This window comes from Gossypium hirsutum, chromosome D11, assembly GCF_007990345.1.
Source record: "Gossypium hirsutum isolate 1008001.06 chromosome D11, Gossypium_hirsutum_v2.1, whole genome shotgun sequence".
NCBI lineage: Eukaryota > Viridiplantae > Streptophyta > Magnoliopsida > Malvales > Malvaceae > Gossypium > Gossypium hirsutum.
This window is the reverse complement of record NC_053447.1, coordinates 24,084,937-24,093,876: the sequence shown is the minus strand read 5'-3', so window position 1 is coordinate 24,093,876 and position 8,940 is coordinate 24,084,937. Positions and strand designations below refer to the sequence as shown.

Genomic DNA, 8,940 nt, shown 5'->3' with positions numbered 1-8,940 from the left:
CTAACATTACTAACTTATTCTTTTTAATTTTTGTGATTTTCTTTTCAGGTGTTTATGAGCATAGATCAAATTATCAATTTACTCCTTGTAGACCCTAAAATTGAGCTAATTTTCAGACAAAGAAGACGTGAACGAACAACTCAAAGGCAAGTCAAGATGGACCTTGGCAATCAGAATCAAGACCAAGGTAATGAAGCCGATCATGTATGAAATCCTATCCTCATTACCGATGATAGGGATCGATGCATTAGACAATATATTGTGCCACTTTTTAGTAAGTTAAACCCAGGAATTAGAATGCTAGATATTGAGGTAACCCAGTTTGAACTGAAACCAGTGATGTTTCAAATGCTACAAACGGTGGGCCAATTTAGTGGTATGCTCACGGAAGATCCATATCTCTACCTTCAATTGTTTGTGGAGGTGAGTGATTCATTCAAGATAGCTGGTGTGACTGAAAACGTGCTGAGGTTAAAGTTTTTTCCGTACTCATTGCTAGATCGAGCACGAGCATGGCTCAATTCATTGCCACCAAGTTTCATATCTACATGGCAAGAATTAGCAGAGAGATTTTTGGTTAAGTATTTCCCACCTAGCAAAAACACTAAGTTAAGGAACGAGATCACAACTTTCCAACAATTGGATGACGAGTCTTTGTATGAGGCTTAAGAACGATTCAAGAAGTTACTTCATAAGTGTCCTCATCATGGGATTCTTCATTGTATCCAGTTGGAGACATTTTCTAATAGTCTTAATGCACATACAAGATTGATGGTAGATGCTTTCGTGAATAGTGCAATTTTATCTAAGTATTCTAATGAGGCTTATGAGATCATCGAGAGGATCGCGAGTAATAACTATCAATGGCCAACAAATCAAACAGCTTCAGGAAGACGTGTAGCCAGAGTTCATGAAGTTGACGCATTCACTTCATTATCATCTTAGGTATCGTCTATTACCTCTATGATAAAACATTTAACCACTAATAGTACTAATAATCCTGCAGCTCAGCCACCAAGTCCGTTTGAAGTAATTTCCTGCGTGTACTGTGGGGAAGGTCATTCTTTTGAGAATTGTCCATAAAATCCTGAGTCAGTGTACTATGTGGGGAACTAATATCAAAATAGGAATAGACAAGGACCCTAGTCTAACTTCTACATCATTCATGGCGTGATCATCGTAACTTTTCTTGGAGCAACCAAGGAAATGGACCGAACAACAACTTATTGCAGTAAAGACCCAACCAATCTCAAGGGTTTAATCAACAAGCTCCAAAACCACCTCAAGCTAAGGCATCAAACAATTTAGTGAACTTGTTGAAAGCATACATGACAAATAATGACGCTTTGATCCAAAGCCAAGCAACAACACTGAAAAATTTGGAAAACCAAATGGGTCAGTTAGCTACGAAGCTACGTAATAGACAACAAGGAACCCTACCGAGCGATACTTAGAATCCAAGAAATTTAGGTAATGAACATATTAAGGCAGTGGCATTTCGAAGTGGTAAAATTCTAGAACCTCGATTGATTGATGTCGAAGATAAGCCCGTTGAGAAGAATCAACCAACTGTTGAAGTTCCTACAACAAAAGAATCAGAATCTACAAAGTCTGACAAGGTAAACCCTAACTTAGTGAATTTAGATATTTTAACATCTTCTTTAGATGCAGATTTACCTACTTAGAAAAGTTGTCCGGTTCAACCAAAAGTTCCATCAGTTTTATATCCGCAAAGATTGCAGCAACACAAGCAGAAATAGGAGGTGCAGTTTAAGAAGTTTTTGGATGTTCTGAAGTAGCTACACATCAATATTCCGTTGGTAGAGGCTTTAGAACAAATGCCGAATTATGTGAAGTTTATAAAGGATATACTTTCCAAGAAGAAACTACTGAGTGAGTATGAGACTGTTTCCTTGAAAAAAGAGTGCAGTGCGTTCTTGTAGAACAAACTGCCACCGAAATTGAAAGACCCAGGAAGCTTTACTATACCCTGTAACATTGGTGAATCTTACTATAGTAAAGCTTTGTGTGAGTTAGGAGCGAGTATCAACTTGATACCTAAGTCTATTTTCAAGATGTTAAGGATAGGTGAAGTAAGACCTACAACTGTGACACTTAAGCTAGCGGATCGATCTTTAGCATATCCCGAAGGAAAGATCGAGGATGTTTTGATAAGAGCTAATAAATTTATTTTTCCTGCTGATTTCATTGTCTTAGTTTTTAAAGCAAACAAGGAAGTGCCAGTCATCCTTGGGAGACCTTTCTTATCCATGGGAAGAACGTTAATTGATGTGCAGAAAGGAGAACTCACCATGCGAGTTCAAAACGATTAGGTAACCTTTAACATTCTTAAAGTGATGAAATTTCCCGATTTGACAGAGGAGTGTTCAATTATGAAAGAGATAGAAACCTTGGTTTCTATGGAAAGTAATTTTGAAGAAGATCCATTAGAGAAAGCCTTAGACCTTGACCCTTTAATGTAAGCCAATCCGGGAAATTTTATTTAATCCACATGGTTTGAACCTTTGGAATTAGAAGTTAGAGAATTTGTGCAACCCAAGTTGTCAATTGAAGAACCCCCTAAAATCGAACTAAATGTACTTCCTTCCCATTTGAAATACGTTTATTTAAGTGATTTTTATACTTTTCTTGTGATTGTTTTAGCGGAACTGATGAAAGATTTAGAGAAGCAACTAATTATTGTTCTAAAGAAATTTAAGAAAGTAATTGGTTCGACCATAGCTGATATTCGAGGTATAAGCCCATCTTTTTGCATGCATAAAATCATTTTAGAAGACGGTGAAAGAGCTCAAATTGATGGGCAAAGGAGGCTCAATCCTATTATGAAAGAAGTTGTGAGAAAGGAAGTGATCAAATGGTTAGATGCAGAAATCATATATCCTATTTTAGAGAGTTCGTGGGTAAGTCCGGTGTAGTGTGCAGAAGAAAGGTGGAATCACGATTGTTAAAAATGAGCATAATGAGTTAATTCAAACAAGAACTGTTATCGGTTGAAGAATCTGTATTGATTACAGAAAGTTTAACAAAGCCACTTGGAAGGACCATTTTCCGTTGCCTTTTATGGATCAGATGTTAGATCGACTGGTAAGTAATGAATTCTATTATTTTTTAGATGGCTATTCAGGATATAAACAAATAGCTGTAGCCCTAGAGGACCAACATAAAACAACATTTACTTGTCTATACGGTATGTTTACTTTTAGGCGAATGCCTTTAGGTTTATGCAATGCACCTGTAACTTTTCAACGATGCATGATGGCAATATTTACTGATATAGTTGAAAATTTTGTTCAGGTTTTCATAGATGATTTTTCTATTTTTGGTAACACTTATGATATCTGTTTGAGTAATTTGGCTAAGGTACTGAAGAGATACAAAGAGACGAATCTTATCCTTAATTGGGAAAAATGTCATTTTATGGTCAATGAAGGGATTGTCTTAGGTCATAAGATCTCAAAAAAATGAATTGAAGTCAATAAATCAAAGATGGACGTAATTGAAAGATTACCGGCCCCAATGAATGTGAAAGGAATCAGAAGTTTCTTAGGCCATGCCGATTTTTATCGAAGGTTTATCAAAGAGTTCAACAAAGCATGTTTGGAAGCTTTTGAAGAGCTAAAGAAGCGGTTAATCTTAGCCCCAATAATCGTTACACCTGATTGGAACTCACCTTTTGAGTTGATGTGCGATACAAGTGACTATGTCGTTGGAGCTGTGATGGGTCAAAGAAGAAATAAAGTGTTTCACCCTATTTACTATGCAAGTAGAACTTTGACGAGAGCCCAACGTAATTATACAGTAATCGAAAAGGAACTTTTCGCTATAGTTTTTTTTCTTTTGACAAATTCCACTCATATTTTATAGGTACCAAAGTTACATTATTTACTAACCATGCGGCCATTAAATACTTGCTCACAAGGAAATATGCAAAACCAAGGCTAATTCGTTGGATACTTTTACTCCATGAATTTGACCTTGAGATCCAAGACAGAAAAGGTGTCGAAAATCAAATGGCTAATCATCTGTCGAGGTTGGAGCAAGATGAGGTAACTCAGTCATATGTGCCTATCAACGAGAATTTCTCAGATGAACACTTATTTAAGGTAAACCGAATTCATGAAATACCCTGGTTTGCTGATTTTGCCAATTATTTTGCATGTTGAATAATTCCTCGAGAAATGACATACCAACAAAGGAAAAAATTCCTTCATGATAGTCAGTATTATCTTTGGGAGGATCCGTTTTTGTTTAAACAATGTGTAGATAATATAATCCGAAAATATGTAGCTGAAAGCAAGATTGCTGAAATCTTGTATCATTGCCATTCATCTCCAAGTGGGGGACACTTTGGTGGTTCACATACTGCAGCAAAGATTTTGCAAGCAGGTTTCTTTTGGCCTACACTATTTAAAGATACTTGTGCTTATGTGAAGAACTATGATAAATGCCAAAGGACTGGAAATATATCAAGTAGGAATGAGATGCCCTTAGCAAACATTTTGGAGATTGAATTGTTCGACATATGGGGTATTGAGTTCTTAGGCACGTTTCCTTCTTCGTATGGGAACAAATACATCATAGTTACTGTGGACTATGTATCCAAGTGAGTTGAAGCTAAAGCATACCCTACAAATGATGCTAAGGTAGTCATGCGATTCCTACATAAGCATGTGTTTACACGATTTGGGACACCAAGAGCTATTATTAGTGATGAAGGTTCTGAATTTGTGAACAAATGGCTTAAGTGGTTGCTTGAAAAATATGATGTGAAGCACAAGATTGCTACTGCCTATCACCCCCAGTCTAATGGGCAAGTTGAAAGAGTGAATCGCGAAATCAAGGCTATCCTTGAAAAGGTAGTACGCCCTAGCAGAAAAGATTGGTATCGAAGGCTCGATGATACATTATGGGCCTATCGAACAGCATTTAAGACTCTGTTAGAAATGACTCCTTATCGGTTAGTCTTTGAGAAGGCATGTCATTTGCCATTAGAGTTGGAAAATAAAGCTTACTGGGCTTTGAAGTAGTTGAACTTTGATCTTAAGCAAGCCGGTGAGAGCAAGATGTTACAACTTGATGAGTTGGAAGAGTTGAAGTTGTTTTCCTATGAGAATGTCCAAATGTGGAAAGAAAGTTAAAAAAAGATGGCATGATAGTCATATACAACCTCGCGAGTTTAATGAAGGTCAAAAGGTTTTGTTGTTTAATTTGAGGTTGAAGTTATTTCCTGGAAAGCTTAAATCCCAATGGAAAATACCTTATATCATCTACCGAGTTTATCCGTATGGAGCTATTGAATTATACAACAATTGCAGAGGTACATTTAAAGTTAATGGTCAACGTCTCAAACACTACTGGGATGGTGAAGTTGAGCGAGTTGAATCCTCGCTCAAATTAACAGAGCTTTAATTTTTCATGAACTCATTTTGTAAATAAATAAATAATTAGAACTTATTTTCTTAACTTATTACATTTAATTAATTCTGTCTAAGGAGATTGGAACTTAAGCGGGACCGTTGTGACCCCTCCAACCTTTCCTAGGAATTAATTTAATGTAATTTGTTAAGAAGAAATTTTCTAATTAAAACTTAAATTTATTTTTTAAATTTCATTTGTTCTGTTTAAATTTTAAATCTTTATGTTGATAAAGGGGGTCAAATTTGGCCCAAGTACTAATCATTTTTTTAGTAAGATATAGTCTGAGTTTGAGGCCCAAGACAACAAAAAGGAGGGAAAAATCCATGCCTTGCCATCACACCCATTGCTCGCCGCCCAAGCAACCCTAATATAGCTAATTTTTTTGCTACATGTTGCCCTAATTTTTCCTATATAAACCCCTTTCAAATCTACTAATCTTCATATCCTTTAAAGAAATTTACTTACACCCTAAAAATCCCAAAATCTCCCTTTTGTGCCGTCAACCTCAAATTTCGAAAGAAACCGTAGTTCTCTTCCCTTTTTGTTGAAATTCCCTTTTGCCATCGTAAGATTTTTCCGTAGCAAGTTCTACCTACTTTGCCGAATTCTCTTTTCTCTTTTGTGTAGAAACTTTCCCGAATTTTCGGGAAAAGATACCATATCTCGCAAAAGAATCAGATCTTCAAAGACCTGAAAACCCTATTTTGATCGATGAAGAAGTGAAAGAGAGATTTGATTCAATCTTCAAGCATCAACCTATGACGCCGAAAAAAGGTTTTGACTTGAAGAGTAATGATTTGATGGTTGTTCCTATACCGATTAGAAAGAAAATCAATGCTCTCAAGTGGGAACGATTTTGTGATGCTCGTTCACTTCCCGATGATGAACTAGTTCGAGAATTCTATGCTAGTTTGACTACGCAAGATGCTACTCAAGTCATCGTTCAAAAGAAAAAGGTACCTCTTACTTCTAAGTTCATCAATGATTTGTTTAATTTACCTGATGTTGAAGAAGATGAGTACTACCCTATGATGAACAATATCAATTGGGATTTTCTTCAACAAGTGCTTGATGTTGTGACAAATTCGGGATCCCAATAGATTATAAGAAAGTATGAGAGCCATTCTTGTCGAAGAGAATACTTAAAACGAGTAGCAAAAGTATGGTTTTATTTCGTTCGCTACAGTTTTATGCCTATCTCACATAGTTCCACCATCTCGATGGAACGGATGCTTTTGTTATATGCAATTTTGACAGAAAAGTCCATTCATGTTGGGAAAATTATCCTTAAGGAGATTCATGATTGTGATAAAAAGAAAGTAGGAAGTGCTTATTTCCCATCATTAATCACTTCACTTTGCTCAAAGGCCCGTGTTAAAACATAAGTAAATCTGAAGGGGCGATAAGTAAATCTGAAGGGGCGATATGTTCAAGGATGCATTACAAATTATGATCTTGAAAGATTGGTAAAGAGAGTGCATGAATTGAATCAAGGTGAGCAAGAAGAGCCAACTGAGCCGGATACAAAGGAGTCAACAGATGAAACTGAAACTGAAGCTAATTCAGTCACAGACACTGAAGAGGAAGAGTCTGATAAGGAACTGAACATTCTTGAACCAAGGGTTGAGCTAGAAGAAGAACCAGTCAAGGAAATTGGAGTTGTCAATTTTGATGGATATGTGCAAGTTCATGCACAATCAATAACAAACTTACTAGAAAAATGAAAAAAATTAGAGATGAATCAATTCAAAATACTTTTAAAGAAAATCTCTAATACTTTTGTTCCTGAGTTCCCAGATGCTATCTTTGAGACATGGACGGAAGATACTGACGATGCAAGCGGAGATGGAGCTAAAGAAGACAAGGGGAATAAGTCAGAAAAATAAAAGGAGGGATTCTTGTCCTGTTATTTATTTAATTATTTTTAGGTCTTTAGGAATTTTTCTTCGTAATTAGGATTTAATTTCTGCAGAATAAAACATAGCAAGCATGAACAAACTTAACACTTCTTTAGAAAGAATAAGACTAAGTGATGTGGTAATAGGAATGAACATGTCTAGGATTGGGATATTAGGGAAGACTTGGTATTTAAGCAGTCTTAATGACTCACCTCCCTTTCTTTACAACCTTACCTGGTGTTCAATTTTCATTCATTATTTTGTTCTTGCAATAAGGACATTGCTTCTTTTTAAAGGGGGTAAGGCAAATAAATTACTTAAACTTTTAAAATTTTTTCAAGTATGCTTCAATTATTTCTTTCATAAGTATGTTTTAATAAATGAATGTTTAGAGATATTTTTTTGTTACTGAGATAGTCTGTATGCAAGTATGAATGATGATTTTATCTAAGTGAAAGTACGTTACCATGAAGAATGGAATGCTTGTATGATCTTAGCTTTAGTAATGTTTGCCATGAAAACTTAGTTTCTTTTGAGATTAGACATGCATGAAGGTTTATATCTTTAGAATTGACTTAGTAACTTTCTTGAGGCGAAATCCTAAAGGACATAAAAATCTAAAATGATATAGGCACTATTTCTTTGGACCATTTAAGCCTTTTCAAGCCAACCCTATGATATTAGACCCTTGAAACTGTAATTTTTAGCTTAAAGGCCTGTTTTTGCAATGAACCTACATTATAAGCCAGTTACCATCTTTTTAAAATTATCCTAATTTTGTGCACCTATTTTAACTAAAGTTGTCTTAGGAATCAACATTTGAGGAAATTTTCATAAAGATGTATGTGCTCATGCTTTAAAAAAAAAGAGCGAAGAAAAATTTGCTCAATCTTCAAAAAGGAAAAATGTATGAGCTTGAGTTCAAACTAAGTTTGGGAGTGTTCCAAATGTTCATTTAAAGAAAAAAGTTATAGTACGAGAAAACTAAGACAAAGTTAAAGGTTAAGATTTTTAAAACCGAAATGTCTTATCTCTTAAAATCCCTACCTTTAACTGAGCCCCATTACAACCTTATAAAAGACCTATTGATTTGATGATTATGTCACCAACATTAGTGGAGAGGAAGTCTTAAGTTCAACATATAAAAATCATAAATAAGCCTTGTGATTGTTTGCTTGATTGATAGGAAATTATGTTGAATGAAGAATGTTATCTATGACTGGGACATACATGCAAACTATGATTCATGTTAGCATATTTTGAAGCTTAGTATAATCTTAAGGAATGTTTGCATATGAATTACTTGTTAATAAAGAAGATCGATAAGCATGAAGTTATTAATGCATGACTATGGGACAAAGATTGATGCTACTTACACAATTAGCAATTTTTCCTTAACAAGACCTTTTGCTATGCATAAAAATTACTCGGGACAAGCAATTATTTAAGTTTAGGGCTGTGTAAACGAAAAAATATATAGGATTTTTCCTATGTAATTTATCACCTTTTTACTTAAATTCGTTGTTAAAACTAAGTAATTGTTTAATAAATTAATGAAATATGTGAAAATATGAAATTAGGACATAGAAATTATTAAAATGTG

At 35.1% G+C, this 8,940-nt stretch overlaps 1 non-coding gene across 1 annotated transcript; it reads right to left on the bottom strand.

Moving 5' to 3' along the window:
• Window positions 1-606: 606 nt before the first annotated feature.
• Window positions 607-713, bottom strand: LOC121223901 (small nucleolar RNA R71). The gene has a single exon (XR_005921367.1). It is a non-coding gene; the product is annotated as a small nucleolar RNA R71 (small nucleolar RNA).
• Between the last annotated feature and the right edge of the window lie 8,227 nt (window positions 714-8,940).